Consider the following 24,611-nt stretch of genomic DNA (forward strand, 5'->3'; position numbering starts at 1 on the left):
AAGGCTTAAGGGCAGGAAGTAGCGGAACAATATCCAGCACTTCAGGTTAGGACCTCCCAGCCCCACCGGTCTGAAGTATTTCTCCCTCAAACAGATGCACGCACGCATGAACACACACACACACACACACACACACACACACACACACACACACACACACACACACACACACACACACACACACACAGGTCACCTAGTGCTCTTTGACAATGTGTGTTGATCAAAGGCAAGCTCTGGCTCCCGGGGACGGAGCTGGAGGGTCGGGGAGCAGTGTAGGAGATTAGCCCAGGAGGGAGTACTGTGTGTGTGGTAATGTGTGGGTCAGCAGGTCTTAGGTTATTTCCCAAAAAAACAGTGTGCCATTCATCAAAGTGTAGAGTGGTGGGCAGCTTTTATGATTACACATAAAGAACACTCAATTAAGGAAGGAAGGAACATTTTTTTCTTTGGCAGTTACAGAATAGTTTAGTGATAGATACACAATGTTAGAAAGCAATGTGACTGCCATAAAAAATACAGCGATCAGTCACACATTCAATTTTACTTAGCCCTCTATGGGTGAATTTTTTTTTTTGGGAGAAAAAAAAATATTTTCACCTACTTTTTGGGGACTAATCTTTTTGGGGACTAATCGATAAATTAGTCCCCCACCCACCCCCACTCAGCAGGAATTGGTTCACTTTCTCAGGGCAACAATGTCCTATAAGGGTACCAAAATGTCACGGTTTTCTGTGTGTACAGGAGTTAAAAAGCTGTTTATCCTTTTTTTCTTTTAATAAGTATCAAGTTAATTTTCATATAAGTCAAATATCAGTCAAATAACTGTGTGTGTTCATGCCCGTGGGTTAGCACGTAGGTCCAATCGCACATGTTTCTGTGTATCTGAATCTGTGGAACGTCATACATCACACGCGGAGATCACATTTCTGTCATCTGACTTTTGCAGCACCGTTGCATCTTGGTACCTTACATCTCCCTTCACAAAGCTCTCTCCAAGCGAATAGCACACACACACACACGTGTACGCACATCATAATTTGCATGCACACACTATTTCCTACCTTCACATATCATACGTGGTCCTTAACTGACCCCTGATCTGCAACTGTCCAATGGCATGTCTTCCTCCCATAAAACCTTTTGTTCCAATTTCCTGTAAGTGAAGTGCAAGTTCCTATTAGTGTGTGGTTTGATTGGTTATACATCCCACCAGTCAATGCTCTCAAAATGAGACCTCAATCTCTGCTCCAACACACTCGATTTAAATGATCAGCTGGGTATAGCAAAAACCTGAAAGCCTTAAACAATCAGTCTCAAGGACCAGAGTTTAGAGGCATTGGTTAACCATTATTCACCTTAGAAAAGTTGCCCAGATGCATACAAAACAATCAACAACCCTTCTTCAGATATGCATGTACATGCAAACAGATTTTTTTAGCACTAGCTAGCACTGTGTCCCATGTGGATTTGGTTCTTGAAAGCATTGCTCCACCCCCAGGTTAAAGGTCAAACCCTATTTTACTCCGCATTTGACTGAAAACTGAGGTGCCTTGTGTTATTAAATAAATACATTTATTTAAAAAAGAGAGAGAGAGAGAGAGAAAGTGTAATGACAACAAATGTGATTTGTTGCCTGAGGCCAACACCTTGCCGACTTGTCGAGTCCACATATTGTTATAAAGCAGAGCTTTATTGAACATTTCGGTCTTTGGCTTGCTGGTCAAAGTGCCATCATATCACAAAAGGACTGGCACGGAAAGTGAGTCATTACAATTATAACTATTTTCAGTTAACACAGGTGGCAAGTGATAAATGCTATTCTCCCTCAACTGCTGGACTTCTTAGTATTTCATAAATGGAAGTCGGCAAGAAGAGACGGATTTTTAAAAATGACAGAAATTCCAGCAGCTGACTCAAAGATAGCTCACATACACCACATGGGCAAATATCTTCAGTCTCATTGGCACAGGTAAACACCCCACCTTGCAGTCTGCCTTTACAAACATTTGTGAAAGGATGGGTCGCTCTAAAGCTCTTACTGAATTTGAGGGTGGTGCTGTATCAAATGTAAGCGAGTGCTGAGGCACATATATGCCCAACACTGCTGACTCTGTAACTGCAGCGTTTCAAAGCTCCTCTGGCATTAACATCAGCTCATAAACTGTATGCTGGGAGGTTCACTGCATGGGTTTCCATGGCTGATAAGCTGTAGTACTTTTGTCCATATAGTTTTCTTTTATCTCCGAAATTTCCACCAGGTGGTTTACATTGCATTTCAGGATCCACTTTCCCATATGGAAAAGAAATAGAAAAAACTTACAAAAGACTTGCATCAGATGTGGCCTACTTCATATAGTGAATCATATAAGGCTTATGTGATTTACTCATGAAAGTGGCCACTTTCTCATGACTTTCATATATTGTTTTAGTAAGTATCCAAAACACACAAGTTTCATTTATATTCACTTATATCTGTTTTCACTCGTGTATGCTTTTCATTCAAGTTTCACACAAGACAGATACAAACTTTATAAGATTTATAAATATCTTTCCAGTTGGGTTGTTTCACAGGTTTTGGTTGGTACATTCATGAAATAATGTATATGTATCTTGTAGATACAAAACTGAATTTTGTGTCAGTTAATGACGATTCCCATTTGCTTGCTCACTATTTGGTGAAACACAGAGTGTCTGTTGTGATGACTGAATGAGCTCACTCATAAACTCCAGACCCTGATAATACAAACAACGTCATTGTGGCATTATCAGGGTTATTTTTGAGTCAGACTTGGAGCGGCTACACTAGAGCCAGAGAAAATAATTACTGTTTGACTGTGAAGGAAATTATTCTCCTCTGAAACTTCCTTAAATGATTAAAGGCATGTAAAATACAGTGTAGGGTAGTAGCTCCACAGTGTAGCAGTTTACACCTTCACCTAACAAGCAAAAAGATCCCCAGCTTGATCCCAGGAGGGGACACAAATCCCTTAGGTGTTGCATCAGGAATAGCATGTGGTGTATAAGAAGTCTGCCAAAATAAACATGTGCAGTTACTGGCTGTGGTGACACACTGTGAATAGAGAAGCAGCTGAAAAAGCTTACCAAAAATCTGTTGAGGGACATGCTAATCGTGATGGATTCTGTTTCTGAAAATGTGTCTATTTACAGGAAACAAGTAAACGGAAACAGTGTTCATAGTGATGCCTCACCCATCAATTCATTTCAATTCAGTTTTATTTATATAGCGCCAAATCACAACAACAGTCACTCCAAGCCATTTTATATTGTAAAATAAACACCCTACAAAATTACAGAGAAACCAACAACAATTAGATAACCAACTATGAGCAAGCACTTGGCAATGATGGGAAGGAAAAACTCCCTTTTAACAGGAAGACAACTCTGGCAGGGGAGGGGCAGAAATCTGCCACCACCGGTTTGTTATGATTGGAGGAAGACGTGATAAAAGACACACACTCGCACATATGACGCTGAAAAACTAGTTGATGCATTTATTACTTCTAGACTGGATTATTGTAATTCACTATTATCAGGATGTCTTAAAACACCCCGAAAAGCCTTCAGGTGATCCCAAACTAGTGCAGGGAGATCAATGACAAGGACTAGAAAAAAATCAATATATTTCTCCCATACTGACTTCTCTTCATCAGCTCCCTGTTAAATCCAGAATCAAATTTAAATTCCTGCTAATCACATACAAGGTCTTGAATAATCAGGCCGCATCTTATCTTAACGACCTGATCGTATCATATCACCCCATTAGAGCACTTTGCTCTTGGACTTGTGGTTCCTAGAGTATTTAAAGGCAGTGCTGTCAGCCTCTAGGCCTCTGTTCTGTTGACCCAGTTTTCAGTTTGAATTCGGGAGACAGACACTATCTCAACTTTTAAGATCACGCTTAATCTAAAAGTTAATCTAAATAGTCTTTGCAGCCTTGTATACAAGGATGCCTTGCATTTGCTTCCTTACATGCAAGAGGATAAAAAAAAGTATGACCGAGTATATAGATCCATACTGTCGCAAGCATTCAAAATTAAGACATCCGCTTATATGCTGTTTAGTTCTCTATATGGAAACTTCAAATAGCTTGAAGGCAACTACAACAAAGTATCTCATATATGGCAACCCATATGACTTGGATTAAAAAGCATAGCTACTTTGGTATCTGCACTTGGTATGCAGGGACAACGAGCCTGTTTTATGACAGATAAACAGCAGTCCTCAGTCAGCGTCAGACACACAGAATGTTTTCCAATTTAATTTAATCACGTAAAGCCTCTCTAGTCGAGCCATCGCTGTTTCTGCAAGACTTGTTGTCGTCATGTTCTTTCCCGTGTAGGTGACATTTGGAAGTGCTGGGAAGCTCAAGTTACCATGACATATTTTAGTCAGGTCATGGCTGTTTTTGTGGCGGTTGTTGTTGCAGGGGATACTTACACTAGTGGTAAGGAGTCTGGGCAGGTCTGGCGTTTACTTTGTTTGCTTCATCATCTCAGATTTGAGCAGAAGTGACACTCCAGAGAATACCGCCTTACACGCTTCGCTGGAGAGAGAGGGAGCAGGCACCGAAGAGAGAAAGGTGAGGTAACAAGGGGGGAATTTGGAAGGAAGCGAAAGAAGACAAAGATGAGGGATGACTTTCTAGATCTGTGCCGTCTAGGTGGATTTGTTGCGATCACGTCGGGGTACGGAAAAGAAAAAGCAAGGGGAGAAAGAGTGACAGAGACGGAAGCACGAGACAGCCAGAGAGAAAGCCAAAGAAAATTTCTGGAGAAACGTCTTCCTGACTCACAGACAAAGCAGTGTGGTCTGCAGCAGTGAGATAACAGAGAGAGAGAAAGAGAGAGGTAGAGGAGAGGAAGGCAAGGCCGAGCAGGTGGACATGAGCCAACTTGTCGCTTGGGGCACAAACTGTGGCTTCGGAGAGGAGAAGTGAGGAGAGGAGGAATTTTAATGACCCAGAAACCAGCCCAGCAGGTCTGGAGGGGTTGAATGCCACAGATAGTTCCCTTGTCTTCCTCTTCGACTTCTTCCTCGCACAGGAGAGAAGGACCCCTGCCTCTTCTTAAGTTAAATATCAGACACATTATTTGCAGCAACAGCATGTTTTTCAGAACGTGCGGTTACCCTTTATGATGGTGCTTGTTTTTTTTGTGGCTCTCCATGTTTTGAAACCAAGAGATGGGTAATGATTACTCTGAGTTTCTGTTTACGAGAGCTCGTGTTACCTTTCCCTTTTCACAGTTCAGTAAATATCCCAATCTTACCTTTAACCCCGTGTGTGATGTGTGAGTCACACCGTGGCAGAATGGTGTGACTCCCGTTTTCCTTTCTCTGCTAGACCCCACCTTCAGTTTCACAAGCCGAAGCCTCTGGACGCCGTCTCCCTCTAATCAGTCCCTGGGCCTGCTGTAGCGTTACTGGCTCTTGTGCACGTGACTGTTTCAGCGTGGGGTGGAGGGTTAGTTTTGCTTTTCATTCTCGGCCTCTGCTTTAGTCCTAAGCTTATCTGTAGTTTGTTTTGTATATTACTCACTGCCATACCACTTGAGTTGCGAATAGCGAATGATATCTGATCACCTTCGAGGCAGAATTATTCAAATTTATCACTTTATTTACTCAATTCTCAAATGCTTGTGCACAACTTCTTTCCTTCATTAAGCCTTTCCCCTATGTCTTTGTATATATTATCATTGCCAGCTCACAGGATCGCTATTAGCATTTGATTTTTCTACTTCCCTTAAATGTGATCATCGCCTGCACAGACTCATCTGCAGACTGGGTCAAACGCAGCTTAAGATAACAGCTTTGGACATTAATACCAACCTCTCTCTGAATCTGTCCTGATGTCTGCCTCACTGTCAGTAGTCTCCGCCATGCCTGTGCCTGAAACACTGCTGCACCTGTTAAACAAGGACTGTGCAGTGCCATTTTTTTGACACAGTGACCGCCTGGTGCCACCCCCGGCATATAGGATTCAAGCACCGAAACCCGAGGCTTCAGTCAACAGTCAGAAAATGAGAACATACACATCAAATTCTTTTTAGGAAGTGGCTACAACTGCTTTTCTTGCATTTTTTTCAACACTATGGTCGTAGTTGTTTTAACTGCGGTATTCGCCACATTCTACTTGTAGTAGTAACCACTAACTGTAAAATGAATATATTTGCTTATCTATATGACATGAAATCAGTTAGAAAAGAGGAAGCTTTTGGTCTTTTTTTCTCCCTCAGACATGTTTATGTTCCTCAGAATCTCAATGTTTATTTATGTGACCGTTAGACTCAGGGTTTCAGTATTAATCATTTGGTCCATCTGTCTATCCCTGCGCTCCCGAGAAATGTTGTTCCTGAGAAAGAAATGAAAAGCCTACTGCACAAACACCCCAAAGAGTCATTCCCAGTGATTTTCCTGACCTACTCATCTTCCTGCTCATGGTCTCATCTAAGAAATCTTCTACTTTGGACTCTTTTAGGTAATGCCATAACATCGGCTTTTCACAACAACATATCCCATAATCTATGATTAAATTACAGCGAACATGACTGGACACATTTGAGCTCCCAAGGTGGATCTATAAATCGATCCAAAGAGCCGATTGCGCATTCGCTTATGATGATATCATTATATAAGATGGGATAAGCATTGCAGGCTCTGAAATTTTTAGCATCCTTGATCTTTGTTCTACAACATCCCATTTAAATTCCCACTCACTGCCCAGTTACAGAGATTTTTTTTTTTAAAAAGAGAAGGATTTCTTTTCTCAGTTCTAACCTTTCTCCTGTTTCCTCACTCTCTTACTAATCTGCACTCCTACCTTCTGCTTTTACTGTCATATTATGTTTCCTTTTCCTCCTCCCTCACCGGCTCTTCATTACCCCAATGACAGCTACACAAAGACATCAGAGGAATAAAAAGAGAAGCAGTAGGGGGAAAACACATGAATAAGAGAGGTAGATAGCTCTCAGCTTGTGTTAAAATTCACCGGAGGGGTGGTGGAGGATGATAGAGGAATGACACTCCACCATTTCCTGAATGGAAAAACAGTTTGGCAGAATGGTCAGTTAGACGCTCATACACTGATGCACAGATACAGCAGTGTTGACAGGAAAACAGCTGTTGCCAAGGAGGGAGTATTCAGTTATTGCTTCCCCTCTGTCCCCGAGCGAGCTCCACAGCGTGCACACACACACACACACACAAACACGCATGCGCTATGTTCTGTACATTGTGTGTGTTCGAGCTTGCACGTTAACCACAGTTAACAGTTGTGCAACAAGTACCAGCAATAAGTGTAAGAGATGAGCTGTGGGTAATTGAGTAAAAGGTGAAAGGTTGGTGTGTGTCGTACGTGCATGTGTGTACATGTTTGGGTTGTTTGGGGGGGGGGGGCTTTTTTTAAGGGAGCACTGTAATTGAAAGTCCACTGGTGGATGTGGGTGTTCGCTGGAGGACAACTGAGTCATACAGGGCCTGAACTTTATCCCCTGTGCATTTTACACAGGAAGCATATGTGCAGCAGTTGCCTTTGTTTTGCGGCAGGTTTTGAAACTGAATCAATCACCTCATTTCCTGGCAAGAGGGCAGTGTGGCACGAGAGGAGAGGAGAGGAGTAGTGAGAGGATGAGTTGAAAAGTACACAGGAAAAACACAGAAACAATTTTTTGTGTGAAAAAGTCCAGGAGGTGTTTGCAACAGGTGGTGTAATGAACAACAAGTTGTCCTCTGTCCACAGTTCATGACTTTCTGAGGATAAGCACACTCCCTGCTGAAGTGTCCTTGAGCAACAAGCTCAATCCCTACCAGGTCTCTAGAGGACGTGCTCTATGTCTAACCCTTTCCTTTAAAGGAAGCAGACCTTGTAACAGTCTCTTCACAGGGCGTCACTAACTACCAAATCCACTTTGTGAATAATATGACAAAACTAATTTGTCTCCTAATAAAAAAAACAAAACAAATAATAAAATATGAAGACTTTAGTTCCACCTCCTGGACTGCTGTTTTCATACACACACTGCATGCCAGGGCAGGAAGAAGGAAAATGAAAAAAACAAACAAACCTGATTTAGGTGACTCAGTTACTGTTAAGGAAGGATCAGCTTTTAAAAATGCCTTACAAACGTTTAGCTGAAACGTGGCTATGAGGCCGCTCAGTCCTCCCAGCCTGAAGGCCTCAGGGGTTGGCCCCATCTTCTACTTTTTTTTCACACTGCCTGTTCAAAGTTTTCTGTGAAAGGTAGAGACAAAATGGGAGTGCATTTTCAGTCCAGATTTAAGGTAGCACATTTTTACGGAGCAAAATCACGGTCCCTGCGAGAACTAAAGCCAACATGGTGGAACAGGCGATAGACACAGATTCTTCTGTTTTAAACATTATGCCTTACACTGAAAAAGCAAAGAGGGCTTAAGAAAGGAGTCTTCTTAGTGACATTATGACTCGATCTCTGTGTGAACAATGTCTGTCGTAACAGGAAATCAAAGGTTGGAGTCTGTGCAAGCTGTTAACATTTTTAAAATGGACTAGATGGATTTTGCACATTGCTGTGATATAATTCTTCCTAGTCAGGTATCATCAGTCAAATGTTACCTGTTCACAGTTGAAATTATAGATATTCATAATGATATTCTGTCTGGAACAAATCCCATTTCCTATAACATTCATGTGCATGGGGTTTCTCATTACAGATATCTCACACTCATTTGCTGCAGCAGACTAAACACGAGCAAAACATTACACAGATGGCTCTTCTAATGTCTGATCTAAGAACACTATCCCATATCTGACACTTTCAAGATCAATACTACATATGCATGTTTATGCAATCTAATAACTTTATTAGATTTATTTTACATGTAAAATGTCCAAATACCAGACAAAAATCATATGAATGTCCAGACTTTTGCATCTAAACCCAGCTTTGCCATCAACAGTGCACATATCTGTGCAGGTATTGTGATGGCCTCTTTAATTCTCTTTGTTCACATAGAGACACATACACCTGTGCAGATGGTGTATGTGTCTTGTTTTGGAAACAAGTTTTGGAAAAAATGCCTATTCACTTTCTTTACACGAGTATGATAAAATCAAGGCAAGCTGATTTCTTACGCAATGCCCATTGAGTTTACATGTAATGAAATGTAGTATATAAACAAATGTGCAACAGTTTCTATACAGAATATCCTCCCAAGACTAGAAGAATGATTCATTTAAATTACCTGGTTGATAAAGTAATTTTCTGTTGGATCACCAATGGGAATACTTCATACAGCTGGAAAATCCCGGTGGACATCAAGAACTGGTGGAATTTTGGTTTAAACATAGCTCACACAAAAGATGACACATCAGCGGCTGGCTGGAAAAGCAAAACTTTAAAGAAATCAAAACAAAAACGAGAAACAACAACAAAATGAGCATATAGAAAATTTCTACTAGGCAGTGTAAATATATATGGCAGAGCCTGACAGATACAGAGTTTTTAAAACCAGTACAGATTATTGTATGTATTACAAACATGCTGCTAACCATTTTATCAACTACTATAAATGCCAATGCAAACAGCTAACATCGGCCAATAACTGGTCTCTAGTATGTAAGTTAACCTTGGTGTACTGTGTTACTGTTGTTGCCAGTCACTGCTATACTTCATTGAAAATTCAGATGATAAGGTCCAGATCCCTTCATAACTCCAGGGAGTTTACAACGGACATTGTAGCTTCTGTCTGTATATCACCAGATGCTACCCAACAGATGAACATCCTACCTGGAAGATGCTTTGTATTGGCGCTGGCAGACTTTGACCACTACAATATGAGGACTGTCTTTCTCAGTTGAGGAGAACATGTTGTGGCCTACAGAAGCTTCATTTTCCTGAGGGTAATAGACGATTTCTCATTCCATCAGCTCATGGAGGGTCATCAAGAAAGAACAAAAGGGCCTGTTCTTTCTAAGAACACTAAGATCACAATCTGAGCACAAAAAGCTCATCTGTGCTCAGATTTTGGGACGACTAGGTTCTCCTTAAAAATGTCTTTTTGCAGATATTGAAAATTGCTCAGCTGTCCCGCATGAGATCTACTGAAAGAATGCTTGAGAGGGTTAAGGACATTTCCTGATCCGTCATGTAAAACAACAACCTTTGCATGCAAATAGGAATTAATGTGCTTATTACTGTTTCAAAAAAGTTACATTTAAACACACTAATACGTGCATTTTCTTCCCTTTTTGCACTAACAGGGTATATGTTTACTGATGCTCCCACACCTTGGCTCCAACTTCAGACAAGAGAAGGGGATTACAGTAAATGAAAATTGTCTTAACATCAGTGAGGGGGGAAAAGGACAAATTAGAAATAAAGTACCCAAAAGTTTTGGCTGTTGAAGTAAAAGGATGACACATCACTGGAAAGATAAACACAGCGCACAGTGGGATAGAAAAAAAACACTGAGGAGACTAATAGAAACCAGAGAAAGATAGGGAGGAAGACAAAGAAAGTATTAAACAGTCAGGCAGATAGAGGGGAGCAAACATTAGAGAGCAAAACTAAAACACAGATAGTGGTGGGAAGGAAAGAAGCAAAGGGGAGGAGGTGGTAATATGGAAAATGTGCTCCTTACTACTGTCTTTGTGCAATGGTTAAGTCATAGAGGTTGTATGATTCACTAGAGGAGTGCTGACCCATCTGGAACACAGATGCACGTATACTGCATATGTGTGTGCGTGTGAGCGTCTGTGCAGCTACGTGTGGAAAAAAAAGCCACCACATGCAAAAGGTTTTAAGCTTTCTTGAGAAAAAGGATTTATCTCAGACAACCATCTCACACCAGTCATCTACAGTAAATACACTAGATCAGTTCACAGGAAACCAACCTGACTAATATTTAAAGGCCTGACAGGAAATATAAATTATTATTACTGGGCTGCTGATTTTTCTAATATTCACGAACCAGCATTTGTGTTGTAAACTGAGAGATGACAAATCCGCACTCAGTTACTTGAATGGTTCACCAGGCTTTCTCTACTTGCACAGTATTGATATGCCTGAAGTTCTTAATAATTTCCAAGAACAAATTTCTTGCTAATGGCTATCGCTTTTGTCAGATAAAATTCAAACACTGCGTGTTGCAGCAGCAGGGTAAAGAATAAAAATACTAAAATCAATAATAAAAGCAACAATGTAAAAGTAAAGGTACGACAGGCCCATAACAAAAGACTTGTAATGTGAGACAATGGAGAAAAAACTAAACGCAACAGTGATAAAAACAAAGAAAATTATGTCAAGTTAAGCTAGCTAACTGAGCTAAAACATTAGCTAAAAATAACAGCAGTTGGCCTCCTCCAAGTTTCTGACTCAGGCAACTGTTGTGTCATCTGAGAGTCTTAGCATGATAGCTACTTACATAATATCGTGTTTAAAGGCTGTGACTAAAACTGGGTATTTTAAGAGAGATGGTCACACATGCTGCCACTTAGCATTACCCATCCATTTGCTAGCGCTTGTGTAATTGCAATGCTATCCCAGACTAATCCTGTTTACCTGCTCAGCATGCTAACTTTAACGAGAAAGGCACATTTTATTCATGCTTTATTACTGTAATTTAAAGTAGCGTGTTCATACACAGCAGGGATGTCAGACATAAGGCCTGGGGCCCAGAATTGGCCTGGCAAAGACTGCAGTCCAGCCCACTGGAAGGCTTTGGAAAATGTATAGGGAGGCATAGATTTTGAACTTTTAAACATATTTTCACACGTTTTAAAGCTTTTCCTTCTGATCAAGACGTCCCCCATTCCCATTCATATAAAATCAAACTAGTTAAGTAATATATAAACAATTAATGACAGAGCAGTTCCTGTTTTTCAATATCTAATATAGAAATTTCTAGTTTTTATAGAGGGTTCACAGTGTTGGAAAGAAAGATAATCAATTAATCAAAATTATGTTTTATACATACACTCTGGTGAGTCTGGGTGATCAGCTGCCAGAACCATTTCTGTAAAGTTTGAAATAGAAAATATTGTTAATATTGCACTTCTTACTAAACATCTCACTAATCGTTGCTGTTGCCACTAGTCGGTATCAGACTTACTAGTCATCTAATCTAATTGTTAAAATGTTATTTCATGCCCAGTGCTGGTAAATTATTGTGTCCTAAATGTTATGCAGCCATCTGCCACCAGATGGCGCATCATTGTTGAGAAACGTCAAATTTGTTAATCTTGGTCTGATCATTATGTTAATACTATGAGAACGACTTAGCGATACAAGTGGCGGAAATCAGGTTTCTCTTAAAGGTTGATGGACTCTCCTTTAGCGATAGGGTGAGGAGTTCAGTCATGTGGGAAAAGAGACAGCTAAGGCTCCTTGGTAAAATGTTCTGGCAGGCCAGACTGGAGAGATTAAATCTATCGGCCGGCCTGGAAAAGACTTGATGTTTCCTGAGAAAAGCTGGAGGAGGTGGTGAGAGGGAGGTTTGGGCTTCCTTGCTGCTCTCCCTGCCTGACCTGACTTCAGAAATTTCAAACAGCGTGAATCATTTATAATGATGCATTTAGTCACATTTTTTTACACAGTGAATCGACTAAAAAATTAGTCATCAGGAACATCCATAGTTTAGATACACGTCTGTACACTGACAGAAAAATAAAAAATTGGTTGGTCCACAATTTAAAATGAATTGAAAATTTGGCATCCCTGATGTAAAGCATTAGAGTTGGACATATCTTCCATGTCTGAAACATGAAACCAACATGGCTACCAAAGACACTTATGATCCTATTAAAAAATGTCCCTCTGGTTTTAGCTCTGTAAACACTTGTCCTATGAGTTTATGGACTCAGTTGCTTTCAGTTCATACTAAACGAAACAGTAATTTGTTTTTTGTCAATTTTGCTCATTGGTGAGCCAAGGAAGTGTGGTTTCACATTCAGCTCTGCCACTAGCCTCCCACGTTCGTTTGAAAACACCAAGATGGTGAGAACATTCATCTGGACCAGATTATCCATCCATCCATCCATCTTCATCCGCTTTGTCCGGGGCCGGGTCGCGGGGGCAGCAGCCTAAGCAAAGAGGCCCAGACCTCCCTCTCCCCAGCCACCTCCTCCAGCTTATCCGGGGGAATACCAAGGCGTTCCCAGGCCAGCCGAGAGATATAATCTCTCCAGCGTGTCCTGGGTCTGCCCCGGGGCCTCCTCCCGGTGGGACATGCCTGGAACACCTCACCCAGGAGGCGCCCAGGGGGCATCCTTGTCAGATGCCCGAACCACCTCAGCTGGCTCCTTTCGATGTGGAGCAGCAGCTGCTCTACTCTGAGCCCCTCCCGGATGGCCGAACTTCTCACCCTATCTCTAAGGGAGAGGCCAGCCACCCTTCGGAGGAAGCTCATTTCTGCCGCTTGTATCCGCGATCTCGTTCTTTCGGTCACTACCCACAGCTCGTGGCCATAGGTGAGGGTAGGGATGTAGACCGACCGGTAAATTGAGAGCTTCGCTTTTACACTCAGCTCCCTCTTCACCACGACGGACCGGTGCAGCGTCCGCATTACTGCAGCTGCAGCCCCAATCCGTCTGTCGATCTCCGGCTCCCTTCTCCCATCACTCGCGAACAAGACCCCGAGATACTTGAACTCCTCCACTTGGGGCAGGAACTCATCCCCGACCCGGAGTGGGCACTCCACCCTTTTCCGGCTGAGAACCATGGCCTCAGATTTGGAGGTGCTGATCCTCATTCCCGCTGCTTCACACTCGGCTGCGAACCGTTCCAGTGCGAGCTGGAGGCCCTCACCCGATGAAGCCAACAGAACCACATCATCTGCAAAAATCAGAGATGAGATTCTGAGGCCACCAAAGCGAAAGCCCTCCGCCACTTGGCTGCGCCTAGAAATCCTGTCCATAAAAATTATGAACAGAACCGGTGACAAAGGGCAGCCCTGGCGGAGCCCATCACCCACCGGGAACGAGTCCGACTTATTGCCGGCAATGCGAACCAAGCTCTTGCAACGGTTGTATAGGGATCGAATGGCCCGTAGCAATGGGCCAGACACCCCATATTCCCGCAACACCTCCCACAGGACACCCCGAGGGACACGGTCGAATGCCTTCTCCAAGTCCACAAAACACATGTAGACTGGTTGGGCAAACTCCCATGCACCCTCAAGTATCCTGGAGAGGATAAAGAGCTGGTCCAGTGTTCCGCGACCAGGACGGAAACCGCATTGTTCCTCCTGTATCCGAGGTTCGACTAACGGACGAACTCTCCTTTCCAGCACCCTGGCATAGACTTTCCCAGGGAGGCTGAGGAGTGTGATCCCCCTGTAGTTGGAACACACCCTCCGGTCCCCTTTCTTAAAGATGGGGACCACCACCCCGGTCTGCCAGTCCACAGGTACTGCCCCTGATCTCCACGCAACATTGCAGAGGCGTGTCAACCAGGACAGCCCTACAACGTCCAGAGCCTTCAGGAACTCGGGGCGGACCTCATCAACACCAGGGGCTCTGCCACCAAGGAGTTGTTTAACTGCCTCAGTGACCTCGCCCCCGGAAATTGGCGGGTCATTCCCCTCATCCCCAGACTCTGCTTCCTCCTCGGAAGACGTGTCAGTGGGATTAAGGAGGTCCTCGAAGTATTCCTTCCACCGCCTGACAATTTTCTCAGTCGACGTCAGCAGCGCTCCGCCAGCACTATACACAGTGCAGGTAGAGCACCGCTTTCCCCTCCTGAGACGTCTGACGGTTTGCCAGATTATTATATCATTTATTATATTATAGGTTTTCATTTATGTTTCACTTTTATCTTAATTTTCAGTTTTGTTTTTACATCTGAAAATGTTCAGTTTTAGTTAAATTTTTATTAGTTTTCAGACTTATTTTTAGTCTTTGTAATTATTATGTTACGGAAGGCAAATGTCAGATTGAGGAAAATCAAGTATAAAAACTGAGATATATTTGAAAGCAGTTGACACAGAGGCAAGCTGTAATAACATTCTGACCACACTAGCAAATTTATATACCAATTTCTGTACAGAAATGAATAAATTATAATAACATATTCCATGTTCACAAAATTGTTTCAGTGAGTTTTGATTAATTCATTTAATTCTTAAGGTTTTTATTTTTACTTTAGTTACTGAAATGTTTTTCCACATGTAGTTTTTTGTTTAGTTTTAGCTAATAATAACCTTTGGATGCTTCCACATGGGACAAAGGAGTGAGTAATAGTATCAGTCTGCTAATTATAGCGTTACTCATGTTAGCCTAATAAGTGATGCCTTGCCATCCAGTGGTTGTATGTACTCATGTTCTGGGTATTTTTAGCATAATTCGTAGACCCACAAAATAATGTGTCTGCTCTCTTGGTCTCGATAGCCATATGAGCTAACAATGAAACTTGCTCTAGAACAGATTGCTTACAGTTTCTACCTTACTTTTTCACTCCAGTGTTTTTATTTTGATGAGAAAAATAAAATAGAGACTGTAGCTGTCACTGCTGCCCAATACTGCTGTGTTAACGTGAGCAATAATCTGCGGGTATACAGCTATGTCAAGCCTACGAGACAATTTCTCGGGATAGATTTGGCTAATGACCAATTATTAAAAAAATATACCTTCACATATGCACACTCTGGAACATGATACTGTCATATTATAGTGCCTAAACCTATCCACACAGACACTAATAGTAAAACAAGCCATTGTTATCCTGACAATGGTTCCCAGTGCATGTCAGCAAGGCTCCCTGCTTTTCTAATATCAGACGCTGGTGTCTGTCCTTCACGCCATCAGCTTCATGGCCTCCTGCTTAGCGTGCCTTTGTCTGCATGCATGCATGAATGCATGTGTGTGTGTGTATTTGTGTGTGCTTGGAGGCTCCCTGACTGCCAGCTGTATTATCAACATGCCCAGGGAGAGCCATTGCGTCACAGGATGGAGAAAACAAAAAGGAGACGTGACCGACCTCTTTCCACACTAACAGTCCCGTGTTAACACGGGACTGCAAGCATGTCTGTTAATGTGTGCGAAAGAGAGAGAGATGGGGCGGACTGGATTCAGTGCAGGAGGAGGAGGACAGAGGTGACTTGGAGGGATTTCAGATTTCATTAGCACTGCGGTTCACACACGTAAACACACGCTCACAAGTCCTCACACAACATTCACCTCTTCCACTCCTCACTGAGCCTCTGATTCACTAGCTTGTTTATACGCTCTTCCTACACATCCACATGCACAGCGCTTTTCCTCACGAGACCTGGGCGCTGCCTCAAGTAGTCGCACACAAATACTCACGCATTTGTACGATCCTGTGCAAATATGTCAATGCTGAACATGTGATTACACCAGAAAAGTGCTTCCATATTTTTGCATGATAGATACACACGTGCCATATCATGCAAATGTGTTTTTTATTACCACGCCATTAGTAGCCTCGGCACACTCTTCCTTTTCGACACGGACGTTAGCTACCAGTGGTGTTTAATATGCAGACCTCACAAATGTGAATGCAAACGGTGCACGGCAGTTGCATGTAACAGGACCTGGATTTCATTTGGAGGGAATGTCTTTGATCTTGCGTGGACAGAAACGCAGACAGGCTGGATGGACAAACAGGCGGATGCGGAGCTAGCTGTGCAACCCTGGCAAAAGGTTTGAACCTGAGGGAAGAAGAAACAAATTACAAACATTTTAATGGGTTTATTTTACAAAATGCTTTAAAACAATTATGCTCAGATCCTTCATGTTATAGTCTAGCAAGTTTAACAAAGTGTCATGATCTAAAATATTATATAAAAAACAAGGTACGCCATTTTTTATGCTCCATGTACACTGGGAGTTTAAAAAAAACACCCCATGTTTCAATAGCTTGTAGAAACATTTTCAGCAGGAATAACTTGAAGTAATCATTTTCTGCATGACTTTATCAGCCTCTCACATTGCTGTGGAGGAGTTTTGTCCCACTCTTCTTTACAATGCTGCTTCAGTTCTTTGAGGTTTGCAGGCATTCGTTTATTCACAGCTCTCTTATGGTTCTGCATTTCAATTAGGTTGAGGTCTGGACTTTGGATCATTGTAAAACCTTAATTCTTTTCTTTTTCAGCGTTTCTGTTGTAGAGTTGCTGTGCTTGGCATCATTGCCAGTCATACAACCTCACATCTGACCCTAAAATACTTTGGTGTTTTGAGGAGTTCATGATTGACTCAGAGACTGCAGGGGTTGCAAAACAAACCCAAGTCATCACCCCTCCACCACCGTGCTTGACAGTTGGCATGAAGTGTTTGTGCTGATGAGTTGTTTGGTTTTCTCCAAACTTGGTGCTGTGCATTATGGTTAAATTCTGTACAATCCTGCAACACGTAATCTAAAGTTTTAAGACAAGAAATAAGATGGAAAATAAAAATGAAAAGACATAAAATTCCACTTTGGTCTCCTATGTCAAAAGGATTATTCAAGTCTTGTGGTTTGCTCAGATGCAACTTTGAAAACCTGAGCATGATAAGCTTTTCTTTTTATTAAGAAGCTGTCAGTCTGCCCCAGGGCAGCTGTGGCTACAACTGTGCTTTGCCTGCACCAATGTGAGAGTGTGTGAATGTGAGAGTGAATGAATAGTGGAATTGTAAAGCACTTTGGGTGCCTAGAAAAGCGCTATATAAATGCAATCCATTATTAAGCCGCTCCTTTATAAAAAGAAGATGCCATAAATTTTCAGTCTTTTTCGATTGTAGCTTTACGCACTTTAACATGGTAACTGAGTTCTGTAGCGTATGACATGCAGCTCTTGGCGTTTCTTGCAGTTTCTCTAAGCAACCATTTGGATGAATCTGCGGGAAAATTCACTCCTTGGAAGATCGTGACATCATGTTTACATACACCTTATCGCTCTAGACAAGCACACTGCCAAGACCTGTGCTTTCATAGAGGTGCTCACACTTTCTGATGACCAGCTAATCAAATACAATTGATTAGTAGCACATCCTTGCTACTTACCCGGGATGCACTTAGTTGTTTTTTTTACAGGACTGCTGCCTGCTGCATAAACACAAAGCCAATATAGCCCAGTATAGAAAGCATGACAACTCTTTAAAGTCTGTCAGGCCAAAAAACATACAGCTTCCTATGTGCTAAAAACAATGTGGAGGCTTAGGTCAGATAAAAATGTCCACAAATTAGTGCTACTAAGGAATATTTGTTGTGTGAGACTGAAGCATTTACAAGTATGATGCTAAAAAATGCTTTTCTACTCTATGTTGAGCAGCGCTTTACACAACATGCCTTGTTCACCCATTCACTTTTTTTCTAAATGATTTCTATCGAACAGTGAGACTCCGATGAATGTACTGGGAACAGCCCAGGGTTCAATATATTGTACTTGTTCAAGGATATTGTGGCAGGCAGGCTGGAGGAGCCAGGGATTTAACCACCAGGCTTCTAGATTAGTAGATGGCCTGCTCTACCTCTTGAGCTACACCCACCTCAATAATTCATAATAGACATAAAACATACATAAAACAAGGGACAGGAAACCAAAAAATATTTACAAACAATTTCTAAGAAGTGACGGGCCGGGACACAAACTCGAGGTAAAAAATTGGGCCTTTAACAGATTTCGAAATGGTCGGTAACTGTAGTTGAATCAGACAGCCAGTCTGCAGCAGCGATCCTGCAGCTTTGATCCTGGCTTTTATATGAAGTCGTTTAGACACACAGTGTATCCAAGAAGAATTCCTGTAATCTCACATATGTTCTCCAGCCACGTTTGATCACTCGACATATGGTGCTTGTGCACACCATAGCCTGCAGTACACACACAAGTTAAATAAATCAAGGTTTACCCATTCCTGATTTAAGCCTTGATTCAAACATTTCTCATGTCTTTGGAAGTAGACAAGACCAACCAGCCGTCACTTAGTCGTAAGCTGATTTTAGTGATGAACTCAGGACCATATCAAGAGACTCTAGTCTGGGCCTTGTCTGAGGTTGCCCCTTTTTAATATGTTGCCCACAAAGGTGAACTCTCTGCTTGGTTAAAGTGTACAGTTCACCTTTTACAGGTCTAAACAGTTTTACAGGCCTTTTTTACTGTAGCCACCACTCCTTTGCTTTGGTTCCACACTCCAAACCTGATCGGGAACTTTGGAGACGAACCAATCGCTCCAGCTTATTTCACAGTCTTATGAGAATCATCTGCAAACAACAGACATACCACTGTAATGACACCACGCTGCATACTTTCCACACTTTTCTGACATCTTGATATCTATTTCATGAGCATCGTAAACAACACATCTGACACCCGACTTGAAAGAGACTTAAAGCCAAGAGCACCAAGTGTGAGGCTTTTCACCCTCCACACACGCGTCTCTCGAGATATATTTTCTGTTTATGGATCTTAAAACTTGGCGCTAGCAGCTGAGCTTTCTTTATTCACGTACTATCTCTAAGACTGCGAAAAGCCCTTTTGTTGTTAAATGATCAAGATGGAATCTGTGTTCGGTATAAATATGAAACTGCTTTCGGTGAAGTACTGCAGGCTGCAAAGTTATGAGCTGACTACATACCAGATCAGATTTTGGCCATCGCTCGTCGCAGCTGCTTTCACAGCAGTGCACTGACTGTCCAAACTTCTTGTCAGGTGACAGTTGAAATACTTTATTTCCAACATGGGCCTGAAGCATCCTTTATGCTTATAAGCCCCAACCCCTCTGGTCATTTGATACAGCTCCCCACCAGTTGCCCTCACAACTGTGTTACTTTTCCACAGACAGCACAAATGTCTTCAAGTGCGGAGAGCTAGGTTCTCTGGTCATTGTCAGCAGCTGTCCAAACGTGCTTCACATAGTTAGATGGCATCTATGTGTGGCAAATGACAAATTAAGAATATAATAGCTCAGGAAAACAAAATAATACCAGGTTAAAAATTGTAAAAATGGTTGTTGAGCGGCCTTTATAGAGTGCTTTAGGATCTTTAAGCACATTGTTTTGGTACAGCAGCATGCAGAGTTCATCCTCCCCGATCTCTTAAGTGTACTTAAACACAGAGTACACAATCTGCCCGTCACCAGAGGGCAGACAGGCAAATTAGCAGTTAGCTTTCAGGTGGTGAACATATTGAAACTTTTAAAAGCCAAAGACTGTCATTAATTACAAGAAGAATGAAAGAATCAATGAAAGGGAGCAGGTTTCAGCACATCTACGACTTGACTATAAATAATTTTATTTTATTCTTAGATTTCTGTTGTGCATTTACATGTGGAGGCATGTTTCGGCTGAACTTGAAGGGGCAGTTTAACCAAAATCAAATGTAAGATTTAAAAAACTCAAAAACGCAGCTCCTTCCACAAATCATGACAATCATGTGCCAAAGTCTCGAACCACCTCGAACCAGACTCGAATGGTCTGAGTTTTTCTTTGGACATTGGCTCCTTTCCCCTGCATTTGCACTCCGACCCTTATGTGTAACCACATGCAGAAAATGTTTCTTTTCCCTTTTTGTTTGTCTCTTTGTTAAGTCACCTAACACAGACCTATGAATCATTCAAGCATGAAAACATATCTAACTGGGATGAACCAGTGTTGTGTCTACACATAACAGACAGTGTATCAGAGAATCAAAAGTCCCTACAATTTTAAATTGTATCTTTAGGCACTTTGTTAAAAAAAATCATTTGTTCTGATTGCTTTTGTTAAATCTATAATAGGAATAAAATAGTATTTTTGCACCAACAAGGGTATTTACAAAGCTGTTAGCTGGAAACTTGGGATATCTCAGCATGGTGTGTTGTCTATCCTTTGAAACCAGATAAATGGAGGACAAAAGAAGAAGTGACATGATCTACAGCAGATGAGTAGTACCTAAAAGTCGTGTCCTTTAAACACAGGGAAAAATCCAGCCTGACAACCTGACAGGACCTGAGATGCCCATCTGAAGGCGAAAAAATACCATCAGCTTTTGATCTACCATGCAATCCCATCTGGAAAGCATCCCATAACAAGGTGTGCGGATCTCTTTAAAGTACAGCTTCTTGGCAAGGCAAGTCCCAATTAATTCCATTATTCTAGAAAAGGCAGACAGCTCTAGAGCCACGATCTAACCATACCGGATAAGCAGCGCCACAGTCCAGAGGAACTGTCTCTTTTACTCAGTTGTAAGAGAGTCTTTCTTTTTTTTTTTTTACTGTAAATGTCTAATTTTTGCTGCCAGCCTGTTCCCACATACTTCCTATAAACATCTTCAGAGCACGGATGTGAGTGTGTGTGTGTGTGTGTGTGTGTGTGTGTGTCAGAGAGGTAGGGGGTTGGATTCCTACTATTCTGTTTGTACTATGCCCAACACTTCCAGCATCTTTGTTTATAGCTCTCCTCTGCTCTTTCACACAGAATTGATGAGAAAGACACACACATTAAACACATTGCTTTTGGCAGGCACACTGGCGCACACACACACGTGCACGCATCCACACACAAATCCTGCTCTAAAACCCACCGCAGTGACCTTTCAGATGCAGATGGAACAGCAGCTCCCCTCCACTGCCAGAATGTCAACATCTTCTGCTCTCTCTTTGCTTCTAAGAAAAACTGAGTTGGCAGCAGGTTAGCCTCCTTATCTCTGCACATTGGCAAAGTACTAACACGCACACACATACACACGCATGATGCACACGATGCCCTGTGCAAAGCGTCCTCTTTTGATTTGTTTAAGGATATAAATTCCCACGTAGTTCATTAACAGCAAACACTGCAAACAGACGACTGCCGGGCCACGCCGTTCTTTCTCTGTAGGCATCCACACATTGCAACACATCAATCTTATCTATCTGCTTTCTCTGTGAGTACGCTGTGAAATCTGGGGTTTGCTGGAGTGAAGGTTTGGAACTGTGCAAGCGTTTGTTTTGCGACTGAGCTCTACCTGGAGGGTCACCGTAACTCTGCCAGGGGAAGCTAAGCCTGTGTCATCGCAATCTGAATAGTTATGAATCGCAGCGCCTGGGTCTAGCTGACCCGATAAATAATGTCTGTCTGACCGAAGCTGCACTTCCACACCTACAACATGATTCACACAGCATCGCTGTCGTTATCATCTCGTAAACTTATAAACATAACGCAAGAAAAAGGATTTTGAAAAAATGGATACACCAATCAGCCTCAAGTTTCAATGGATTTCCCAGAACTGGGCCTCAGTAATGACAAATGGTACTTTATGCAGAAATGATTTTTAAAACAGGCCATAACTGTGTGGAAACAAATGAAAATCCTCACATAATTGGCAGATATCAAGAGATTTTTGAAGAAACTTATGTCATTTTTCCAGAGCGAGTGCTCGTTAATGTATAATCAACGGCATAAGAGACTCATTTTGAGAACCACCAATCAAAATCATGCAAGAAACAACAGATGCACACACGCACACACACACACACACACACACACACACACACACACACACACACACACACACACACACACACACATAAACACAGAGTCATGCAGATTCACATGTGAGAGTGCAACCCTGAGTGTGAGGAAACTATTTATGGTGAAAGTGGGCAGAAAGTGTAAACACATGTCTGGCATCCTTTGAAAAGACAAGTATTTCACTCCTTTTCCTCCCTTAATCTCTCTCTGAGGAATCCCCACCCTACACCCGCAGCCTTTCCCCTTCACCTTCCCTACACCACCATATCACATTTTCCTCCGTGCCTTTGAGCCGAAGGGGAAACATAAATCACAGGACACGAAGGAGGGAGGAGAGGAGCAACACACGCAACCATCTGAGTAAATCTCTGTGAATGGGAGAGACATTACGGGTGGGGGAGTTGGGGTGAAAGGGCTGCTGGGTGTATCTGGGAGGAAGGGAGGGTGGGTGGATGCTGATGTTGCTGCCACTGTCTCCGTGCCTTAAGAAACAACTTAAAACCTCACCATTAAGGGCCTGTCACAGCGACGTGGCATGTTGAAGGAAATGCGGTGCCAGAGGCTTGGCGACGTCTCCACAACCTGCAGCTGGTGGACAACTGTGGGGATGGGGTGATGGGGGAGGGACAGCTGCCCCTGTTGTCTAACAGATGAAGCACATGCGTAGAGATCTTTGATAACTCTGTATTTCCAGTTCAGCTTGATCTAAATGGCACTTTGAGAAACCCAGTGATTCCTTTTGAGCCAGAAATTTCAACAAACGTCTCTACCCGAACTTAAATAAAGGAAAAAGTTCTAGTCATGGCAGCGTTTTTGAAGTTTTTTCTTGTATGTCTGCTCCTCTGAAATTTCATTGTCAGGGCTGCAAATAATTTTACTCAATAAAGATCCTGCCCAAGCAGCAACGTAGCCTGGAGGTTAAAAGACAAATAAAAGCAATGATGAAGCGCCCAAAACTGAGTTTTTCAGCTGGGTCGAGGCTGTCAGTCCCCCATAGACTCTGATGTTAAATTACCAACTTATCCCAGAAACAAACATGTTTACAGGCTGAGGAGGTCTACTGTGGGATTATTGGGTTAATGAGCTATGTCCAGATTAAAGTCAGGGTTTTCTGTGGCTCTCTGTTTTTTTTACTGGGCTAAATCACCATGGTACATTACGTTGGTCAGCTTGGATTAAAATCAGCATGGATTGCGGTGTTTACACAAAGTCTTTTATTTACAGCAGGTTTTTAAGTGTATAACAGATTCTTTGCTGGTGGAATAATTTGTGTGCACAACTTGTTAAGCTGGGCCTTATTAACATCTAGCATGTAAAGTGACAGAAGCTCAAACAGTGCATCACATTGTCACTGGAATTTGCGTGCAATTCTCTGGTGGTGCAGAAAATGTGCACATGGTTTTAATGCTTGATTCTAATCTGCTCTTTTTAGTGTCTTTTACACTGCTGGAACTGCAGCTACTAGAGCACAGGGCACACAACGAGAATACGTATTTAATCAATAAAAGTAATTCACCTTACTCTGCTGACAAACTAAAGCGATTTCCACATTTTTTAATTAGGGAATGGGACAGTAAGCTGTAATGTTTAAATTTATCCAGCCTAAAGTTGTCAGAGCTCCAATAATCAGCTGTATTTAAGAAGTAACAGTTGCTGTTATGTTTTTGTGTTCTTTATAGATTTCTCTAATCGCAGTCGGTGTCACTCACGGGGATCATTTTGAGAAGAATAAAAGTGATGGATGTGTGAAATGCCCTCTTTTATGTGGATGCACAAAGCACCTGGAGCAGAAAGCCAGATCTTTCAAGCCAGCTAAGGCTAAGAGAGCATGGCTTTGTTGACCTTCCTTGGTAGTATAGAAGTTTTTTTGTCTGATGCCTCTCCTAGGGCGAATTGCCCAAGGTCCACCCTTGGGCAATTCCACTGTTTACAGCTATACCCTATGGACTGAGTTTGCTTTTTAATTCCATTGTTGGAAAACGCTTGTGGCCTTTTCCATTTGACTTTCAACTGGATTTCTTGTTTGTTTTTTGGCTTTTTCAATTCAGCCTCAAGTATTTTCAGTTTATTGTTTGGCAAAGCACATTTGCTCAAATGTGGTAAATGACAGCGAATTAAAACTAAAATATATACTCACAAATTTCTGAGACACCGTAGAAGTAATGATGTACATAGAAACAGCTCCTTTTCAGC

At 42.1% G+C, this 24,611-nt stretch overlaps 1 long non-coding RNA gene across 1 annotated transcript; it reads left to right on the plus strand.

Moving 5' to 3' along the window:
• Positions 1 to 4,459: 4,459 nt before the first annotated feature.
• On the plus strand, positions 4,460 to 24,527 carry LOC143422042 (uncharacterized). The gene is made up of 3 exons (XR_013101658.1): positions 4,460 to 4,600; positions 20,885 to 20,999; positions 24,098 to 24,527. It is a non-coding gene; the product is annotated as an uncharacterized LOC143422042 (long non-coding RNA).
• The last annotated feature ends 84 nt before the right edge of the window (positions 24,528 to 24,611 follow it).

Source organism: Maylandia zebra, linkage group LG14, assembly GCF_041146795.1.
Source record: "Maylandia zebra isolate NMK-2024a linkage group LG14, Mzebra_GT3a, whole genome shotgun sequence".
NCBI lineage: Eukaryota > Metazoa > Chordata > Actinopteri > Cichliformes > Cichlidae > Maylandia > Maylandia zebra.